The 21,202-nt window shown below is 39.3% G+C and overlaps 1 long non-coding RNA gene across 2 annotated transcripts in view; it reads right to left on the reverse strand.

Moving 5' to 3' along the window:
- Nucleotides 1–18,802: 18,802 nt before the first annotated feature.
- LOC133649697 (uncharacterized) overlaps nt 18,803–21,202 on the reverse strand; it is an 89,945-nt gene continuing 87,545 nt past the window's right edge. For both annotated transcript variants that reach the window (XR_009826122.1, XR_009826120.1), the window contains exon 6: nt 18,803–19,235. This is a non-coding gene — a long non-coding RNA (uncharacterized LOC133649697). The remainder of the gene's footprint in view (nt 19,236–21,202) is intronic.

A 21,202-nucleotide genomic window follows, 5' to 3' on the forward strand; every position in this document is an offset into this window, starting at 1 on the left:
TGGTGGTGGTAGTATTATGCTCTGGGCCTGTTTTGCTGCCAATGGAACAGGTGCTTTACAGAGAGTAAATGGGACAATGAAAAAGGAGGATTACCTCCAAAATTTTCAGGACAACCTAAAATCATCAGCCCGGAGGTTGGGTCTTGGGCGCAGTTGGGTGTTCCAACAGGACAATGACCCCAAACACACGTCAAAAGTGGTAAAGGACTGGCTAAATCAGGCTAGAATTAAGGTTTTACAATGGCCCTCCCAAAGTCCTGACTTAAACGTGTGGACAATGCTGAAGAAACAAGTCCATGTCAGAAAACCAACAAATTTAGCTGAACTGCACCGATTTTGTCAAGAGGAGTTTTTGATTGATTGATTGAGTGGTCAAAAGCTTGTGGATGGCTACCAAAAGCGCCTTATTGCAGTGTAACCAAATATTAACATTGCTGTATGTATACTTTTGACCCAGCAGATTTGCTCACATTTTTAGTAGAACCATAATAAATTCATAAAAGAACCAAACTTCATGAAAGTTTTTTGTGACCAACAAGTATGTGCTGCAGTCACTCTAACACAAAAAAATAAGAGTTTTAGAAATGATTGGAAACTCAAGACAGCCATGACATTATGTTCTTCACAAGTGACCACAACTGTAGATGCTGAAATCTTGCAAGATTTGCTGAGGTTTGGCCTGATTACCTGCAACTTCAGGTTTTTCTTTTTGTGCACTTTTAGAGGTGAATTTCACCCAAAGCCTTTTGCTCAAACTGAAGGGGATTACCTACCTTTAATAAGCCTGTGACTGCACATTAACCTAATTTGGCAAACACTCCATACAGTCCTACTGTGTTGTGTGTAATCAGACAATAGGGTTAGGTCTCCTTTACAACACAGTAATGACATGTGAATGCTACATGTTGAAGAATAAATGCTGCATAATTTTAAGGGCAAGTAATGCAAGAATTAGATATGCTTTTGAGCGATTCGTAGGGATTTACTTTAGTTACGAGTGCAGTTAGCTGGCAGTATCGTGCTCTATGTTACTGTTGTGTGTGCGTATGTGTGGGTGTGTGTGTGCAAGGTTAGTGTGACAGTGCATTAGCAGCCAGAGTCCATTCTCTCCGTCCCCAGAGAGACCAGATCGGCCATATTAACATTCTTCTCAGAAAGGCCACAGGATCTCCTCTCAATGCTGTCTGACTCCAAACAAAAGTCGTATGTGTGTGCGTGCATGTGTGTGTATGCGCGTGTGTGTGTGACACAGAGACAGGCTGGCGGTGTATGTAAGTGTGTGTAAGATGAGGAGGAAAAATACTGGGAGACCGAAGCGAGGAAAGAGGCTACAGTAGGAGGACGAGTTTGATTCTATAATGTATGATTTGTACAAAATGTATATTTTCTTCAAAGTGTCACATAGGTAACTTAAACCAATCCCTATTAAGTCTAAGCAACACATTTGAGAGGAGTATTTGGAATTTGCATATGCACTTAACGAACTATTTTTGTCCATGCGCATGCATGGACGTGGTGCGCTGCTTTCAAACAAGCTGTAATGTGAGCGAGATGGTGCTCTGTTAAATTTGATTATACAGTAAATACCGGCGCCGGTGCCTGCGTGCATCACCGTCTCACGCAGCAGCAAGTGTAGACAATCCACATTCTATGCACAACTCCAACATCTGGACTCTATTATGGAGAACGTTTGAAACGTGCAAACTGCACCCTGACAGGAAGTCTACTGCAGTCTTCATACTTGAACATATCCGCGACTATTTTGTACACTACAGCAGTGGTCCCCCAACACCGGGCCGCGGCCCAGTACCGGTCCGTGGACCGATTGGTACCGGGCCGCACAAGAAATAAAAAAAATAAAATAAAATAAAAGTATTTTTTTTATTTTTAATAAATCAACATAAAAAACACAATATATACATTATATATCAAAATAGATCAATACAGTCTGCAGGGATTCAGTCCGTAAGCACACATGATTGTATTTCTTTATGACAAAAATTTTTTTTTAAAAAATTAAAAAAAATACCATAACCGACCGGTCCGCAGCTACAAAAAGGTTGGGGACCACTGTACTACAGTATATACCAGGGACGTGCGGTCGGGGCAGGCAGGCAAGGCTGAGTCTCACTTGTCATGATGGGAATTAACAGAATAAAACCATAAAATAAATAGTAATATTTGTCCATTAAATTGTCTTGTACATGTTTTTTTGTATGATTAAAATCGCTTTTTAACATTCACTATTAAATAGGCTTCTATGTGTGTTGCCACTTCATCTTCTTGCTTGTGTATGTGTGCATGTAATAATAATAATGGATTAGATGTTATATTGCGCTTTTCTATTGTTAGATACTCAAAGCGCTCACAGAGAAGTGGAAACCCATCATTCATTCACACCTGGTGGTGGTAAGCTACATTTGTAGCCACAGCTGCCCTGGGGTAGACTGACGGAAGCGAGGCTGCCAGTTTGCGCCTACGGCCCCTCCGACCACCACCTATCATTCATTCACCAGTGTGAGCGGCATTGGGGGCAAGGGTGAAGTGTCCTGCCCAAGGACACAACGGCAGCGATTTGGATGTCAAAAGACGGGGAGCGAACCTGCAATCCTCAGGTTTTCTGGCACGGCCGCTCTACCCACTACGCCATGCCGCCCCCATGTGCATGTATTTGTGTGTGTGTGTGTGTGTGTGTGTGTGTGTGTGTGAGTGTGTGTGTGTGTGTGTGTGTGTGTGTGTGTGTGTGTGTGTGTGTGTGTGTGTAAGAGCAAAAAGGCGTAGGTTGGTCTGCTTGCAGAATGTCGCTAAAATAACGTTTGCGGATACATTTTTACACCATGAATTTCTAGTTTGTACACTGTGGAATTTACAGCATGTTTGATATTTTTAATGTAAGTGTGACATCATTATTCTTGATAATCAGACTTTAAAACAGAGGAAGGAGAAGCTGTACGCATAGGTCCTCCGATGCCAAAGCAGTACTCTGGCTCGCCACACTGGGAGAAGTGGGGATGATCGAGCTAGCAGACGCATTTATAAATGATAAATGGGTTATACTTGTATAGCGCTTTTCTACCTTCAAGGTACTCAAAGCGCTTTGACAGTATTTCCACATTTACCCATTCACACACACATTCACACACTGATGGCGGGAGCTGCCATGCAAGGCGCTAACCAGCAGCCATCAGAGGCAAAGGGTGAAGTGTCTTGCCCAAGGACACAACGGACGTGACTAGGAAGGTAGAAGGTGGGAATTGAACCCCAGTAACCAGCAACACTCCGATTGCTGGCACAGCTACTCTACCAACTTCGCCACGCCGTCATTTCTTTACAATGTTTAACCAGCAGAAGCCCGGGTTTTTTTCAAACAACTTTATTAATAACAAACACGGCATTTGTCATACAGGAAGCTAGGGTTCATGCTTTTTTTTGTCAGATCCAAAAACTTTCTTTTACAGCTTTGAAGAAAATGAAATGAAATTAAATGAATGAATGGGACTGCTAATAGGAAGGATTATATACAGTATATCCAAGTTTAAATACTACTCTAAACTGGACTTAAAGAGAAAATTAATGTGATCATAAAAAATAATGACGACGATGGAGTATAGATAGTGCTGCATCAGATACGAGTACAGAAAGGTAAAAAACACATCAAAATATTTTATTAAAACAAATGTGACCAAAAAGTATTTGATAACATAATCATATACCGTATTTTTCGGACTATAAGTCGCTCAGGAGTATAAATCACACCGGCCGAAAATGCATAATAAAGAAGGAAAAAAACATATATAAGTCGCACTGGAGTATAATTCGCATTTTTGGGGGAAACTTATTTGATAAAACCCAACACCAAGAATAGACATTTGAAAGGCAATTTAAAATAAATAAAGAATAGTAAACAACAGGCTGAATAAGTGTACGTTATATGACGCATAAATAACCAACTGAGAACGTGCCTGGTATGTTAACGTAACATATTATGGTAAGAGTCATTCAAATAACTATAACATATAGAACATGCTATACGTTTACCAAACAATCTGTCACTCCTAATCGCTAAATCCCATGAAATCTTATACGTCTAGTCTCTTACGTGAATGAGCTAAATAATATTATTTGATATTTTACGGTAATGTGTTAATAATTTCACACATAAGTCGCTCCTGAGTATAAATCGCACCCCCGGCCAAACTATGAAAAAAACTGCAATTTATAATCCGAAAAATATGGTACTTTATGGTCCCATTTATCATATCATAATATCATTATCGTAACGTTTTTATGAAAGTGAATTACTCCCTTCTTTTTTTGTTATTTTAATATGCAACCTGTGTTAACAAAGATTAGTGAATATGAATTTAATAAGTAAACTCCAAAGGCATCTATGCCTCAACTGGTCTCCGCAGGTTACTGCTATATACTACTATTGTACATTGTAGTGCCTTGGTTTCTGTACACAGCGCTTTTTGTGGGAGTCAGTTTTAGATGAAAACAATGCCCCAAATGATATTTCTGTCATTTTACAGTATATATTCATTTATTTTACCTGACTAAACCATTATCTTCTTCCACTTTGCTACTGCAACAACCTCACAACTTGCTATCACTGTTGTTTTTGTAAATTACTAATTTGATCTAATTGTATCAAAATATAATCTCCTCTGTTACTTTAGTATATCATAACAGCTATATATACATATATATACCGTATTTTTCGGACCATAGGGTGCACTGCCGATGAGCGGGTCTATTCAGGTATTTTTTGATACAAAAGGCGCACCGGATTATAAGGCGCATTAAAGGGGTTATATTATGATTTTTTTCTAAATTTAAAACACTATTTTGCGGTCTACATAACATGTGATGGTGGTTCTTTAGTGAAAGTGTTGCATAGATGATGTTTTACAGACCATTTTCAAGTAGCTTTCTGACAGTCGCTTCAGGATGCGCCGTTTTGTGGGCGGTCTTATTTACGTGGCTCACCCTTGACAGCGACTTCTCCCCATCATCTTTGTTGTAGCAGTGTAGCGTGCAAGGACGGTAATGGAAGAAGTGTCAAAAGATGGAGCTAACTGTTTAAATGACATTCAGACTTTACTTAAATCAATAACGGAGCAGCATCTCCTCATCCGTGGCTCACTAATGCAACATCAACACCGGAAATGTGTCCCGTGAAAAACCGTCCAACCGCAACCCTCTAATAACTAAAGTTCCGTGGGTGAATTATGTAAACCCACTACAGTTTTTAGCGCTTTGATAGCTAGTCTTCTGACAGATATAAGTAAGAACTTTACGTTACTTTATATTAGAAGATGAATGCCACATAAGAAAGTAGAGAAAAAGAAGAAGCTTATGACTACGATGTCGGCACGGACTACAATTGCGGAAGCGCGCACATTTTCAGGACAAATACACATCAGCGGGTACCAGAAGGTAAGAAAAGTTGGTTTTCCATAATATTGAGAAACAAAACACCAGATAATATGTCTGCTAACAGGTGCCATTTTGCAGTCCTTATACACACACCATAATAATACTCGTATGTTTAATGCGCCGACAATCCATCAAGCGGTGCGGCTTCATAGCTTACCAAAGTCGTACTAAAAACATTTTGACAGATTTTTGAGCGCCGTGTGTAATGATCTATATTCTCAATGGAACATTTAACGTTTTGGTGTTGTTTACTGCCATCATATTGCAGTCTACACGTATCTCTTATGTATGACTGCCATCTACTGGTCACACTTATCATTACACCATGTACCAAATAAAATTGCTTCGAGGTCAGTAAGCACAACCAGAATTATGCCGTACATTAGGCGCACTGGGTTGTAAGGCGCACTGTCGATTTTTGAGAAAACTAAAGGATTTCAAGTGTGCCTTATAGTCCGAAAAATATGGTATATATATATATGTATATGTATATATATATATATATATATATATATATATATATATATATATATATATATATATATATATATATATATATATATATATATATATATATATATATATATATATATATATAAATATATATATATATATACATATAGACATATATTGTATATATACATACACAAATATAGATACACACATATGTATATATTATTATATTATTCAGTTTGAATAATTCTCTTTGTTTTATTCATTTTAATATGTGAGAATGTGTATTCCTTTGTTTATTTATTTATTTAATACATCCATCCATCCATTGCTACAGTTTGCCTCTGTCGGGGTCGCGGGGGGTGCTGCAGCCTATCTCAGCTGCATTTGGGCGGAAGGCGGCATACACCCTGGCATTTATTTTTTATTTTATAATTTTTTTTTATTTATTCAATTTTTTTTGTAGGGGAGATGTGGATGGGTGCGGCGCGGGTGTTTCCGCTGTTTCCGGGAAAAAAACCTGAGCATTATAACTTTTGTTTTCCTATGCACTATGTTGTACTACATTGTTGATGCTAAATGAATCTTATGAAAAAATGCCCCAGTTTTTGTATGTTAATTGAATCTCAGTGATTCTCACACTGTGGTACTTTTAGTGGTACCCCAAAGAATTACTTCATTAAATATTCAAGCAGCTTTACTGTTCAAACTGTGTGTAAATTTAGTGGCCAAAAATATTAAACATACTTGTTAAATGTAACCTCTGTCTTGTTTTAATGAATACTTAGGCCTTCTATGCTACTGTATTTTAATGTTGGTCATTATGGTGGTACTTGGAGAGCCAAGTGTTTTCTGAGGTGGTATTTGTTGAAAATAGTTTGAGAACCACTGATATAGGTCAAACTACTGTAGTCTGTTTGCCTGCGTATCATTCCGCAGAACAGAGAATCCCACACATTGGTGACTCAGTTTCGGCTTTTTTCATTCTATTGGGAAGTAAGACACCCTGGAAATACTTTATGCACCATATTGTAAGCATGTTCAAATAAACCAATACCAATACAATGGGACAGTACCAGCACTTCGATGAAGAAGGTGAGGAACACAATTGAAAGTGGAGTGTGTTGACCCTTTCCTGTCCTCCTTCCTCACAGTTTATCACCCTCTTCACCAAAAATAATTTTCAATAGAGGTAAAAATGACGTTAAATGTTTGTTATTCTATTTCAATTTATAAATACATTTACAGTGTATCTGTTATATGTACTTCCCATTGTTTTCTGCATGTAAAACTGTATAATTGATACAATTTGTTTTGTGTTTATATTTTTGGTGTCTGGAATGAATTAATTGGATTTTTATGCCAAATAATGCTTCAAATATTGCGGCTTCACCACAATGCAGATTTTTTAAGCGTATGCTATAACATGTTTGCCTTTAATTAAGCATTTTCGAGCAAAAAATGGCTAAATTAATTTAAAATATCAATACTACTAGTATTGCCAACTAGTTCGATCTCAATTCTGTACACTGCTGCTGGAATTTTAATTTTCCTGGGGGAACTCTCCTGAAGGAATAAATAAAGTACTATCTATCTATCTATCTATCTATCTATCTATCTATCTATCTATCTATCTATCTATCTATCTATCTATCTATCTATCTATCTATCTATCTATCTATCTATCTATCTATCTATCTATCTATCTATCTATCTATCTATCTATCTATCTATCTATCTATCCATCCATCCATCCATCCATCCATCCATCCATCCATCCATCTATCTATCTATCTATCTATCTATCTAGGGGAGACCAAACCAATCAGAGCACTTTGTTCAGTGTCGTGGCCACTAACTATATTTATAATGTTGAAAAATTGTTTTATAAGCTAGTTAACATGTTTTTAATGTGCTAGCTATGACAGTATTTGATTAATAAGCAACGATACTTTACAGAAATTCATTTAACGCAGTCATGTCCGCAACCAATTAACAGCAATAAATGAGCAATGCAGACCCTTTGGAATTGAACATAAAATGAAAGAATTTCGGGAAAAATAGTGCAAGAAAACTTGTTCTGGCTCAGTTTTGACTGTACATTATTTGTTGTGTGTTTTTAAGTCACTGTTCAACTTGATTTGATCAGGGGATATCGTTGTGGTTTGTGAAGCCCTTTGGACACTTGTGTGTAAGGGCTATAAGTGTATAATAATTACAATATTTATGTACAGTATATATGTGTATAAATAATATGTACAGTATTTTTATGTTGGCTGACAGGGTGACGGTACAAAAACTTTGCTAATATTGCTTATTGCCAATATGCATTGATGTATTACTCACAACAAGTGAGCATACAGACAATGAAGTAATGTGTTTGGCAGCAAAATGTAATCTAAACTCAACATATAACAATAAATTATGAATTAGATTGGGAATGTGTGTTTCTTTTATATTATTCTCATTGTTTTCATAAATATGACATCTTCCTCCATGTCTACATGGACCGCCACCCACTCACATTCACTTGTTTTTCCCCTGAGCACACTTTAATACAGCTGCAATGTTTTAGTTTATACACAAATAACTTTTAATTTGCTATGTAGTGTGCTGTACTATATATATTACTCTGTACAATGCCTTTGGAAAACTAACTTTAGGCCAATTATTTTGGGATTTTTGGTGTGTTGCATTCAGTTATGTTATAGAATGTTATAGCATGTTATTATTATTATTACTGAGAGTTACACATCTGCCTGGGTGCAGCACTGTAGAGTGATTACTAGCTGCAAAAGATCAATTCTGATTATCGATGCACGATTCAAGTAGTGAGGCGACATTGGGTGAACCATTTAGTTTGAGCGCTGCTGAGGCGAGCAGACCACCATCACATGCACTAACAAGATGGCGGCGGTCTGCAGCAGACTAGTCATCATGTCCAGCGAGGGCAGACAAAAAACAAAAAAAACACAGCGAGCTACTGATGGCACCCAGATGCCAAGTAACACAGTGATTTGGAGCATGTCCATTCCACAGGGTGGGGTGGACAGAGTGGCGCCCTCCGCCCTACTTCACCTAGAACATCCTTTTGCTACGAACAATAGAATGGCTGCCTCCCAGACAGAGCTGCATCACCGCAGTGATAAGGGAACAGGAAGGAGGGAAAGAAAGAGAGAGGATGAGGAAGGGGGAGGCGGGGGGTGGCACATAAGGTAGACACACCTGCTTTTCTGCTGCAGCTGCTGGAACAAGTGCAGCCTAAGCAGGCGACACAAGCGACTCAACCAAGAGGGCATCTCAGGACGCCGCCTTCACACAAGTGAGAACGTGGCGTGTTAAGATGGAAATGGCTGAAGGGAAGACAGCACGCTAACACATAACATGTACTCATGCGGCGAACAAAAAGAATGGTATCATAAATATTAATGACTGCATCATACAACAAATATGTTTCTGCACTGTACTACAAAATATATACTGTCAGTACATGATAAGAGTAATCTATTTTAAACACCCAGTCAAGTCAACAAATATGCTTCCTTGCCCCTAAAGATACTAATGTACCAAATACAGTAAGCCAACAACAAGAGTGGGTGTTTGGACTTCATCAATATTTTGATTTAAAGGTCTTAAGCGTTGATGTTTCAGTAATAAGGGTGGAGGTAAAAGCTCAAAGTGTGCAACATGTTAAAGGGAAACTTCGGTTTTTTTCAACCTGGGCCCTGTTTTCATAATTTTTTCTGTATATGTGAGTGCTGGATAAAACATTTTTTGAGGTCGCGCCAGTATTGAGCAGGGCAGGCAGCCTCCAGCCCAGCTAACGCTCGTACACAGGGCAACTGGCTCTCGTCAAAATTCGGCCTATAAACATGCATTTTTTTCACACTGACAGGCTCAGATAGTTACAATGAGTGTCCGACAACATACTAGAAAGGAGAAATTAACGTATGTCTCTACCTTTAGCTGGAGATCGCTGTGTGTTGTGAGCTGTGTCCAAATCTCACCACGCTACAAATCTCGTTCCGAAATCTCGCGATAACTCGCGACAAAACACCGGTGGAAAAACAGTTACCTGACTGAGGTGAAGAGAGATGACTGAAGTGATTTTCTGTTGGATTACCGAAGACTGTTATTTTAGTTTTATAGTGGAGGCAGAAAATCACTTCAGTCATCTCTCTTCACCTCAGTCAGGTAACTGTTTTTCCACCGGTGTTTTGTCGCGAGTTATCGCGAGATTTCGGAACGAGATTTGTAGCGTGGTGAGATTTGGACACAGCTCACAACACACAGCGATCTCCAGCTAAAGGTAGAGACATACGTTAATTTCTCCTTTCTAGTATGTTGTCGGACTCTCATTGTAACTATCTGAGCCTGTCAGTGTGAAAAAAATGCATGTTTATAGGCCGAATTTTGACGAGAGCCAGTTGCCCTGTGTACGAGCGTTAGCTGGGCTGGAGGCTGCCTGCCCTGCTCAATACTGGCGCGACCTCAAAAAATGTTTTATCCAGCACTCACATATACAGAAAAAATTATGAAAACAGGGCCCAGGTTGAAAAAAACCGAAGTTTCCCTTTAAGTATTCATATTTTGGTAGGTGATCATATTTTCTTTTGCTGTGGTTTATTCAGTGTTATATTTCTACACTGACACCGTGACCTAATACTGCAGTGTGCAGACCCAACTGCATACATTTGCATATTACTGCTAAATATTTCAAAGGAAATATCAATTTTTTTACACTAAATCCACTACCGTACATGCAGGGGGCATTCTTCTCAAACTTTTTTTTATGTAATATCCATCCATCCATTTTCTACTGCTTGTCCCTCTCGGCGTTGCAGGGGGTGCTGGAGCCTATCCCAGCTGCACTCGGGCGGAAGGCGGGGTACATCCTGGACAAGTCGCCACCTCATCGCAATTTTTTAATATACATTTTCTAACTTCTATTTTTTGTCCAGGACTGCAATGATTAGTCGATTAAATCGACAAGAAAAAGCCTTATTTTATATTCTGTTGCTTCGATTAATTGTTTAATGAAAATGTATGGAACTTTAAATATGCCGACATAGTTTCCGCACGGCCCCCGCAATAAAGCGCACATGAGAGCGGTGGTGTGTGGGTGCCATGATCTTTGTGGAGAGATTTTTTTTTTAAATTATTAATGCATGCATGTTAAAAAGCATGTCCAATATTGATTATGTGCATTTATAAGAAAAAAAGAATGCCGGTTATGGCAAGTAAAATATTAATTCAAATATTTTCCCTAAAATCTGCATCGAAGCGAAACAATTTGTTTAATCCCATTACTCAATTAATCATGCAAAGTAATCGATAGATTATTCGATTACTACAACAATCGATAGCTGCAGCCTTAGTCACCATAGTATAGAAGAGGCAAACAGAACAATTTTAGGGTATTTTCATTGGCAGGTTTCCTTCTCTATTAGTTCAAATGCAAACGTCAAAGAGAGCATTTTTTCACCCACTACGCCATGCCGCAGAGCGGCCGTGCCAGAAACCTGAGGGTTGCAGGTTCGCTCCCCGCCTCTTACCATCCAAAAAATCGCTGCCGTTGTGTCCTTGGGCAGGACACTTCAACCTTGCCCCCGGTGCCGCTCACACCGGAGAATGAATGATGAATGAATGAGTTGTAAAAATGAATGATGGGTTCTCACTTCTCTGTGAAGCGCTTTGAGTGTCTAGAAAAGCGCTATATAAATCTAATCCATTATTATTATTATCATCATTATTATTAAACTCTTGTACGTATAAGCATTTTGGCATAATCTCTAAATCTTTGAAAGGATTTCTGATCGGATAGAATTACCACGGTCAAGGTTTGTATCAGGGGTTTCCAACTTACAGCACTGCTACTTTGAGCAAAATAAAAGTTAGGTGAGCTATTTTAGGTATATTTACTTATGAAGAATATCTTCAGTTAAACAATTGTCTTTATACTCTTCTGTGGTAACTTGTCTATAAATGTAGGCTTTAAAAAAAACAAAAAAATGAAGATTTGAAGCAAACAATCTACTCAGTGGAGACCCCTGGCTTATAGTGTTTAATGCAAATATGTTTGTTTGTTTTTTTATGTTTTTGTACAGTCGTGCCTCGCTACAACAGGATTCGAAGTTTGCGGCTTTACTCTATCGCAGATTTTTTTCTTAAAGTGTGTTCTATATATTTTTGGCCTAAATTAAGCAATGTCAAGCATACAAATGGATAAACAAACTAAAAATATAAATACCAAATTAGTATTGACAACTAAATGAGACTAAACCAATCAGTGTGCTGCTTACTTTCGTGGACACTAATTGTCTCAGTCTCAGGCAGCATTACTATATTGCACAAGTGTGAAACTCAAGGCCCAAGGGGGCCAGATTTGGCCTGCCACATCACTTTAAGTGGCCTGGCACTACATTTTATGTGGCCTGCCACATCGTTTTATGTGGCCTGCTAGATCGTTTTTATATGACCTGCCACGTTTTATGTGGTCTGCGAAAAAGGCGGAAAATAATGTTTTTCAATAAACTTCAGTACTTCATTCTTCTTACTAAAATTCAGGGGTGCCCAAACTTACTGAGAAATTAAATAATGTGGGGGGGCCATTTTGATGCACAAAGGCTAACACCAACTCAGTGTAGATGATTATATGCTAAACTATTTGAAAACAACATTATCTTTGCTTTTGTGTTATAGGAGACACAGCAAATACCGGTAGTTGTTAGTGTTACATGTATATATAAAATGTACCTCATTAATAATGAATTAATTTCATTTTTAGAATATGTCGAAGGCCAATAAAAAACAAGCTGCAGCCCAAAAATGGCCCCCCAACCGCACTTTACTAGTTGTATTCGCTCTTTCAATTTTGACAGAAAAATTGCATTTACTGCATGCTATTGCATGTCTTTTAACATTAATATTAACTGATCATGCAGAAGTCCTATCAAAATATGTTCCAAACATGTTTGGTTATCCATCAATTAAAAATGTAATCAAACGCATAGGCATATCATGAGGTGATTATACATAAATATTCATATTTTTTTTTTGTTACAAGCCACCTGCTGAGAGCAGCCATAACTGTGATGTGGTTCTGATTGAAAACAAAGTTTGACACCCCTGCTATATATTGGAGTGCAAAGGTGACTATTTCATTTCTAAAGGGCTTTTATTATGTTAAAATCCTATCTACAAAGTGGTAAAAAAAATGTTTATGCTCAAGCTATGAACAAATTAGATTTATGATTAATGATTCCTACTTTGCGGAAAGGCCTGGAACCATTTAACGGCAACCCAGGGTTTCCTGTATAGGAACACATTTGCTTAAAAATGCGTAATTGTGTGTAACATATTTACAAGCTTCTGGTTCCACACTTAAAACAGAAATTAAAAGAATGAAAAAAAAACTAAAATAAAATGAGAGTCTGACTTAAAAGTCTGGGAGTCATTGGCTAGTCCAATCAATGTTTCTTTCATTTGTGTATTCACTTATTAGGAGCATCCATACTGTTTTTGTGTGATCACTAACCTGCACGGGTAATTCTGGATGAATTACGACGGCATCATCCTCACGGTGAACTAAAAAAATGCTGCAGAATTAAACATCATGTGATCACAGACCAATTATAGACACAGACATATGCCCCCAGACACATTTCAACACACCTAACGGCAATTTTAGGAGAACTGAGCACTGAGGCAACATGACATGCAGAGCTTCAACTAAATAAGTAAAATGTGGACCTTGTCTACTTAGATAACTGCTGCTGCTCTTGTCCTATAATCCACTTGTGTATTACACATACTGCATTAAGATCTACCTATTCTGCAGTGGACATTTGTTTTTGGTCAGTTTCTTTTGTCAGAGTGTCAAATTTCAGAGGATAAAATAGCCGTGTTATGCAGAACACAAATGTCCACTGCAGAGGACGCTGGTTCTGAAGTGTATACACACAAAGCGCTGCAGGTGTAATGAGGATTGTCATGAGGTCAAACACACGTGTACCGAGCTTCGAGTGTCACGCTCTCAACAGTACTTTGTGTTGCTCTCAAGAAGAAGCATGAAGATAGTTACGTACTACTTGAATGAACGGCGTGATGTAATACAGCTTTTTGATGCTATGACATATTTCTGTGTACAAAGATATCATAGGGCTGTACAGTGCTGCGCGCAGCAAATGTGTCAGCATTTGGTCATATCACCCCACCTCATGTGGACATCTCTCCATCTTAGTCACGTGTCCTTCATACCCACATTCCTCTATCTGTCCCCTCCCCACCCCTCACGCCGTGCTTGCCACTGAGTCCGTAACCCGAATGAAAGCCAATGTTATACACCCTTCGATCGCTCACTTTGTCGCCAGCTCAAATTAACCTTCCCTGTCAACACGCATCACTCCATAAGACGATGACGTCCGTTCTTTGTTGCGCTTTCCGCCATCTTGATGGGGTTTTTTTTTCTTGGTTTGGGTTTTTACAGTCAAAAGATGCATGTGTGCCCCTCGCAGCTCCCAAGAACCCAACCCGTGCACATTGCAGCAAAACGTCACAAGTTAGGGTCTCAGGGAATGCGAGAGGTACAGATTGTCGTCTGGTGGCGTTGGCTGTTTGCGACATACCCAAAGATCATCGTGTTGACCATGACTACGAATGGTATGGCTGAGACTAAAGCAGACAATTGCACTCTCCTCTTTCCTTACATGATCTCAGTATGTTCGGACGCATAACTTTTGTTCAGTAGCTCCATAGCATTGAGTTCAGTGCGGACAAAAACATACTACTGAATGGCCATACACACCCAGATAGGTATCTCTCATCACATGACATTCATAAGAAAAGCTCTGCCTCTGCACATCCCAGCCTCATTGTCGCTGCAAAATTTGCTCTAGAGAAGCATGTCATGGTAATCAATGGTACTACACAAGCATGCGTGCTGGCCATGTGACAAGCACAGATTAAAACGTGATGCCGTGACAAAAACCCTCCTCTTTGCTGAGGCAAAGTTCCTTTTTTTTAAAAAAAGCATCTCGTGCAAGGCTTGAGCCTGCACCTGTCAATCATGCAGCGCTGACTTTCTAAAGGGGAAAGCTCATTCATATGGCGAACAGAATAAGCTCACGGGGGAGGCAGAATGGGAGGCTTGGAGAGTGATGAGGAGTGAGGAAGGAGAGGAGACGACTCACCCGGCTGACTGCTGTCTCGATGGCTGCCGCAGTCGTGTCCGTGTGTCTCTCCTGCTGGTCAACCCTACTGGAGCAAAGGATGCAGCCCGACAAAATGATAGGAAAGCCATCTGTGCGACAAAAAGAGGCAAGAGAAAGATATTTTAGCACTGCTTGCTTGGGCTTTGTTGAAACGGATGAGAGTAGCACATGAGGCTGCTACAGCAGATTGCTGCTGTCTAGCCGTCTGCTGCTCAGACATGCAGGGGGACTGTACCATGTGCAGTCAGAGACAGACACGGGAAAGATTTACAAAAGAGGTGCACAAGAAATATTGTCAGAATCAATATAGAAACTAAGACATCCCAGTTTAGAAACTAAGGACGAAAGATGATGTTGGAAGATGAAAAGCAGCAACAATAACATTAACAATCAAAATTTAGAATTATAATAAAACGCAACATTTAATGCCTTGCAGATGGCAACGGCAGAAAGATGAGAACAAAGAGCAAATCGATGAGTGCATGCTGCTGTTGCAAATGAATGACAACTAATGAACGTAAGCAGAGACCAATGATGCAGCATGCAAGGAGAGAACATTGAGAAAAAAGGAACATTCTACAGTTGTAAAAGGATGCATGCATTAAACAGACTTCACGTGAGGCCACGTTTTTTCAAATGCTGCTTTTTCAACAAAGGATAGTTCACATTATCATGAGATTCTTACCGATTATGAAAAAAGACCCACACACACTGAGTGGTGAATAATAGCAGAAAAATGTCTAACGCCTGTTGCTGCCTGCTGCTCCCCTCCTTTCCTCGCCGCATGTGACACTACTACACTGTTTCTTCCCTCGACGAAATGTCTCACACTTTCTTTCTGTCATCGCTTCCGTCTTGCCATATCACACCTCTGTGGTCTGTTCTCCTCCCCTTGCCTTCATACACTGCAAGCTCAGGTCCCCGGGGTAGGGAAACTATGGAGCCTCTACTCGCCATTCTGCCTGCTACAAGGAGCGTCGATACAGTCAAAGCAGAGCGGGGAAGGAGAAATAAATATCTTTTCATTTCCTTTCAAACAGCTGAAATCACTCAAAGGGCCTAATGTATGCAGCAAAAGAGCGAAAAAGAGGGAGGGAGAAAGTGAAAGGGAGAACAAGAGCATACAGAAGTAGCACAGGAGACAAAAGAAAGAAATCAGGTTTGTCTTACGATCCTTCTTTTCAAGCTTCTTTTTTCATTTAAGAAAAGAAAAAAAGTCCTTCCCCAGTCGGAAAGTCCAGTATTCTGTTCCTGTCTCTCGCTCCCTCTGTGTAAGTGTGTGTGTGTGTGTGTGTGTGTGTGTGTGTGTGTGTGAGTGAGTGCCTATTACAGCATGTGTGGAGAAAAAAAGGGAGGGGAACATGACGGGGTACAGAGGGAACAGGAGAAGAAAGGATGGTGCAAAAGAGAGGACAACCTACAAGTTCAAAAAACGTTAGAGGGAACATAAATATCAGGAAGTCTGAAGCGCCAGACTTAAACTGTAGCTGTATTAAACGTTGTAAATCAAGCTGCGAGGGTTTGTGAAACGGAACAGGAGACAAGATGGTAGGAGAGCGGGACAAATAGGGAGGAGAGGGAATTACAGCAACAGGGTTTCTCTGACGGACCACATATGAGGCTGGGATCAGTGACAGCACAAATATGGCATGTGTGCTTCTGCACGCAAACACACTTTGCGACTACGCCTTTAAATATGTTTCTAATGTATTAATACAGAAATACATACAGTATATTTAAAATAGAATGTAATGCATTAAATGGAATTTCAATTTCTGACACATTTTGTCAGACACAAAGAGGTAACATTAAAACATGTTTAAAAATGTTCACTTAGATTCCACAATGGTAAATCTGTGTGTGTGCCGCCGATAAATATTCCCCATGACTGTAAGTCGCTGCTTGCTCGCTCGCACTGCAAACAACTGCCCCTTACAGTAGGCCCCCATTTCTTCTGGCCAAAAAGACCCAGCAACCCCCACCAAACCACTCCCTCCCACCCCACCTTCATCGAACCCGGTGGCCTTGAGACAGAGAGCGAAGAGTTTAAGTGGAAACAGTCTTTCATCATCGTACCACTCCCTGGACTGCACATCTGCACACAGCAGCCCACCACAGTACAGCACATCCATATCACAGTGCAACACCCAGGGGGCTCCTTTTATCATCTACATTACTTCAGATACAAATTAAAAAGAAAACGTTTATTTTATGATAGAAAATAAACATTTCAGCTATTTACTTAATGGTGTGCATGGGAAAAGTAACACAATTCATGAAAAGAAAAAAAAAATACCAATCATCTAAAATATGTTAATAGAAGTTTCAATCACAATTTTTTTATATAGCCCTTAATCACCAGTGCCTGAAAGGACTTCAAAAACCACAATGGCATGATCTGAACACAGTAAGGTAAAATAACTATATAAAACATACATTCAGTGCAAATTCACAAGAGGAGTTCAGGATTCTGTGGTTCTGTGAAAAGTTATTATTGGCTCTTAAGATCCCAGCAGTGCTTTTACCACATGGCTGCACAGAGGAAATACATCTTATTGGTTAAGTGAAACTGACCATTGCACATAATTGGCCGCCAAGACACAGTTCTTTCCCCTGCGGTTGCATGGTGGTTCCCCTCAGTTGCGTCTCTTTCATTAGGCCGGTCCATAGAACTTGCTGCTACAGCGTGTTGGTGCTATGTCCAGATTGCCACATTTTTGTTCACTTTATTAACCGCTGCAACATTTGAATACAAAAAAGCTCCTGATTTAAAGAGTGGGGCTGCTTTTGTGTTACAAAAAACGGTGCTCGTTAGAAGGATCCAAACAAAGAGAGGTGGTTCCTCAGGGAAAGCTAGGAGGCTGTACAGTTATCTCCTGTGGTGTCACTCTGAACTATACAACCTACTACCTCAGCCTGCGGACCACTGGAAGAAAAATCTGCAGGGATACTTTCCTTAAAACAATCCTTAAAAGGTAAATATTATAATATGTACATTTAAAATTATTTAATGTCATTGGATAAATTATCTGATTATCGTTAAACCAATTACATGCACTGCTGTGGCACATTGACCCGGTACCTATTTAACTGTGGGACGCTCAACTTTTAAGATCAAAATGTTAACAACAATGGCAAACACAGCTTCGTGTTGAAAATGAGATTTCCTACAGATGATCCACATGATTTTAGCGGCAGGTGTTGCTTCTGCCAAGGAGACACATACCTGTAGATACGAGCTTGTGCAGACTGTCACCACAAGTTCGGATCTACGGGTTTGTGGCAGCTGGCATTATCACTTCAGGAGCAAACACGGGGGAAAACATCATATTGCCTTGAACCAATCAACCCTATTAACATATTGCTCATGTCACTCACTAGAGTCTATTTTCTGCTGTTGGTCTCAAATGGCGTCATGCAGAAACAAAAATACAATGCTAAACTTTGCTACACAAAAACAGGCTGGCTGAGCTCATACAAATCAGATGTTTTTGTAATAATAAATCGCGATACACTAAAGCTCATGACTGCTTTGTTTAAAATTTGATTTTTATTGTTTGTGGTCAGCGATTGTTTCTAAAAGGAAATATAATTCTAAACGTGGCCATAAATGCAGTGAAAGAAATTAGAAATTCCAATCATAATCATGTGAAAATGTGAAATACATTAATCAAGTTGAATGAAGAAGTATTGTTTAAATGACATTGAGTTTTTGACGAGCATCGATATTTTAAAATAATTAAAATTTCTTAATGTGGGCTGTTACGAAAAAACATACATTATTAAAATGTAATGAAAAAAATCTAATTCAAAAGTATTATATTGGTGTAAAAAAAACATTCTCATTCTGGGAATAAAAATAACATGAACTAGTATCAAATAGAGCAAAATAGACAAATTATGTGCATTAGTACAGTTTTTCTAGCCTTTAATATATCGTCTAAAATTTAAAGTAATAACAAAATATCATAGCCTCTGTGCCGCCCAGTCTGCACAGTGGAAAGTATTCCAAATGGCCAACATACCAACAGGGCACAGGCTGGACACAAACGATCAAACATCCTCTGGTGTCAGATGGACTCCCGCTTCGAGATCCAGTGCAGGCCAGCGCTTCGATGTAAATCTACAAGCCTGTGAAACAAACACAAAACACCACAAATTGAGTGTAAGACTATAAAGAGGAGAGACTAACAATAACAGGTAAGATATCAGCGCACCCACGTTGTCGGAACTTTTAAACACGCGTAAGCTTAAAGAGAAAAAGAACTAAAAAAATTATTTACTAGCAGTTAAGTAAATAAAAAGACAAATAATAACCACAAGTAGATGAAAACATCCTCTCGTTTTACGCCATCCTAACCAGCTGTTCAGTCCTTATTTTCCAGGCTTCAAAATCCTTAAATCGTTTAAAAAAAATGTACGGCAAGAGAGAAATGGCAAAATGTTGTAAGCAGTAAGATGTGGATGAGGAGGAGTCGCAGTGCTGGCCACAGAGAAAGTGGAATTTGTGACTAGGCAAAGGGTGGTGTTTTTTTTTTTTTTTTTTTGGTGCCTCATTTTGCATGGCTCTTTTGGATCCCAGCAGGATTCTTGGCTGCAGCTCCGTCTCTCCTTAGTGAAGCAAAAATTGGACATATTCCTTTGTGTTTAGGAGTAAATCTACTTAATTTGAGAGTTAAGGCACAGCAAGTGTGAAAGTGAACTGCATATGAGAGGAACAAAGCAGAAGCAAGAAAACTGAAGAAAAAAAAAAAGAATAAAGTGGAAGATGTTTCCCCCCTCCACCTCTACTAACATATTATCTCTAAAACGCGAGCTGCGAAATATGCGTCCTCTACTTCTACAAATACGTAGTCAAAGTCTTTCCAAATCTACACCACGTAGTGAGAGAAGGAGAGGCAGGCACTTTTTCCTCGCTCCAAAATGGCTGAGGGCCGGGCGAAAAGCAGCTCTGAGCATATGAGAGCAAAAGCGCTTCTTGCCGTCCCGCTTCAGGGAGGGCTGGGCAATTCAGCGAGCATCTCTCCCAGGTTTCCCTCTACTCATTCAAATTCTTTGTCCCCTACTTAGACCAGACCCAGGGTGTACACAGCTGGGTCGCCAACCCATAAGAACCAGTGTTAAGCTGTGCAACAAGGACTGATAAATGAATATTTGTACCACATGACAACAATGTTTTATAGTCTAATGTATTGTGAATCAAAAGTCTATTTATTGTACTGTAGATGTTACATTTAAGGAAAAAATGTAGTTTATAATGTAATAAACTCAGAGCTACAGTGCACACATTAGTCACAAATACATAATTCCCTCATAAATTGTTTCTAGGGCACTGTTAAAAAAATATTTATTAAATCAGTGAGCAAAAATAACCACTAATTCACATGGAATCAATTAGAACATGCATCACCATTTCACTATGTCAGAAAGCATTTAGGCAAACCTGATTTAATGCAAAATGTTGTGGACTGACTACAGTGTATATAATATTGTCTTTGTTAGTTTTTGTGTTTTTAATTCATTATCCTGAACAGCCCTTTGGTACATTGGTTATTTTTTTAAAGTGCTCTCCAAATTAAATACAATTATCTTCATGATGACTTATTATCATGCTTTTCTGTCTTCTGTGGACTGGTCAGATTTCTCCCCCGTGGGGTCACCTATATAGGCCAAATCAGCTTTGTAAATGTTAAGAAAGGAAGAATTGCACAGAATATTAAGCCTCCCACATACTAGTTTAGCCACAGCATGACAATTGGCTGCTGTCTGTTCTGTGGTCACCACTTGAATCTAAATGAACAGATTTGACTTTCAGGATATTGCCAAAAAACCCAGTCACAGTGCCGACACGGACAAGGGCCTCTCCAAAACAGAAGGTTAAAGAAAACAGAGCCATTGACGTGGGCATAACCCCAATCCTTAAAGCCACTCTCAGAGCCTGGGAAAGAGGCAACAAGAACAACGGTCAAACAAAAGACTACATTTTAGATAAAGCAACATAACGAGAAGGCACAGTCTGAATTAAAATCAAATATGCGTAAGACAGCTGAGCCACAAACAGTGCAGTAAAGTTGTATGTGTTTTAAACTGACTACCTG

Source organism: Entelurus aequoreus, linkage group LG05 (assembly GCF_033978785.1).
Source record: "Entelurus aequoreus isolate RoL-2023_Sb linkage group LG05, RoL_Eaeq_v1.1, whole genome shotgun sequence".
In the NCBI taxonomy this organism is placed as follows: domain Eukaryota; kingdom Metazoa; phylum Chordata; class Actinopteri; order Syngnathiformes; family Syngnathidae; genus Entelurus; species Entelurus aequoreus.